The following is a 2,500-nucleotide window of genomic DNA, read 5'->3' as shown; positions in this document are numbered from 1 at the left end:
ACGACACTCGAGAATTCATTGCATTGTATGTCTGTTATCCATTTGTATTATAAAGGAGTGTAAGGACAACAGAAGGATATTTTTGGAGACCTAAATACCTATAGATAACCACTGGCATGACTCACTGAAATAGAAACAAGTGTACAATAAATAGATCCTTTCAACTCCTTAAAACCACTGAGCTCAGTATAGTACTTGATGGTTTGCCATTATTCATCATTCATTATTCTTCGCTTATGTACACAACTTCATTCAGAGACAGATTTTGCAGTGTTGGCTTTAGACTTTCCCTATATGGTACAATTCCTCCAAATTACAAAAGACACTAGCTGAGTCTGACCTGGGTTTGGCCAGGCACCAACATCCTGGAACTGCACTATATACTGTACCTATATAGCTCTGGAAAAAAATTAAGAGACCACTGCACATTTTGTTTTTCTGATGTCATCCTACGGTTGCTGAGTGACATTCAAAGCATTTGCATAAATGTGCAGACTTGTAACTGACTGTAAACATGCGCTAACCGTCTCTGTTGGAGTTATGGATCCCATTGAATCCATGACAACACCATTTGCACAATCTGTTGGAGTTGTACTGAGCATTCCTTTGGTGGGACGATTCTGTACAGTGTACTGCATAGGTCCTGTCATAATTTTCATATATCATTTTTATTGTATATTGTTTCATCATATTTTAGGGATTTTTGACCTTTATTCAGATAGGACAGTGAGGTTAGGAAGTTAGGGGTAGGATCTGGAAATGACCACATGTCAGATTGGAACACGGGTTTCCCATCATGGGCACTTGGCCTCGAGGTGGTGCGAACACTGTTTCCACTTCCGGCACAGCTCTCGTCGTCGCCCATCATCTCATCCTTTTTGTTTCGGTTCACCTCTGAAGTTATGACAAGGCAAAGACAGACTCTAAAATAATGGCTCATTTCCTTTTGTTCGTAGTTATTAACTTGTTTGCTCTGACCACTACTTGACTGAGACACACCCACGTATCAGAGATGCCCTGCCCTATTTGTGAAAATCATAAAGTGACTTTAACTCAAGGAGTGCCAGGGGAGGGCCCCTGTGATCCGGCTTGTCCCACAGTCTCACTTTGTTTTATCCTGTTTGTGACTCAGAGACGGTGGGCCATGCACACTTCACTCGTTGATTTTTTTCGATTGCACAGAAATGGGCTCTTTGCACGAAAGGCTCTCAATGCTTTGTTTCCGGTGGAGCCCGGTGTGTTTGAACCTGCCGCTATTGTTAATGTAATTAGTGTCTACACGGACACGGTTGAGTGTTGCAACTAGTAAATCAGTATGTTACAATAAAGAAGGATTTATGTGAATAAATTTGTTTATTCAGTGTCGGAGTGAAGATGTTCACTGATGAGCAGAATATAATAGAAGATGCCGCTACAACACAGTTAATGCTCCACAGGAAACAAAGTGGCCTCATTGAGAGCCTTTCGTGCAAAGAGCCCATTCCCAATGCTCAGCCTCGTCAGCACAATTTCTTCTGCAACTGTTTTCCATTGAGTGCATGCCAACAGGTCTTTTGAAGTTTACTGCCAAGTTGCATATTGGAATTGGCTTACCTTGTTTTCATTAATACACTCCTGAAGTCGGTTATCTAGACATCACAAAAGTGTAGGGTATACTTTTATTAGTTGATTACCAAAGTAGTTATTCAATCATATGATTAATCACATTATTACAGATGTACGTTTCAGTCGTGCTCATATCACACATTTCTTATTTTACAGATTTGAAGAACAAGCTGTCAACTACCCAGGGACTCACTACCCAAGGACTACCCAAGTCATCTTCAAGACACTGACGGACACAGTGGTCACTGTGTATATTAATGTATAATGTACAGTCTTACAAAATAGTATATCAGATGTGTGAGTCAAGAGTATTCATTAGAATGTGTTTGAAATGTGTTTATTTATTATTGTTTATGCTGTCTGAGTTACAGAGTAATATAAACTCATGTTAAAAAAGAAAGAAAAAAACCTCACTTTTCCCATGCATGCCACAACCAGTCCTGGAACCAAAAAAACATTTCACATAACATTATCCAAGTTGCTAAATCACTACAAAACTCTACAAAAAACATAAATTACATACATTTCCAATTGATTTTATTGTTATATTTTTAATTGATATCCAAAATGTGTTTCCACAGGAAGCCACTAGATAACCAAAAGATGTGCGAAAGTGTGTTTTGTGCTGTATGAAGACTGCTCCAAATTAATGATGCAGACCTAAAGGGCACACAAACCAATATAAAATATAGTTCAATTGAGACAGAAAGAGGAGTTAATTCATCAATCGTATCTTTGGAAATCATTTGAAAACAATTTGGAAATCATTTACACTGGTCTGCCAGCATAGAGTTATGGGTTCCACCCTGAATTGAATGGTTTAGTCAGTATAGGTTCCAGTTGTCTGTTATTTTCCTATAGCTGCATATGTTTATTATTATTATTATTATTATTA

This window comes from Alosa sapidissima, chromosome 21 (genome assembly GCF_018492685.1).
Source record: "Alosa sapidissima isolate fAloSap1 chromosome 21, fAloSap1.pri, whole genome shotgun sequence".
In the NCBI taxonomy this organism is placed as follows: Eukaryota; Metazoa; Chordata; class Actinopteri; order Clupeiformes; family Clupeidae; genus Alosa; species Alosa sapidissima.
This window is presented reverse-complemented; position numbering follows the sequence as displayed.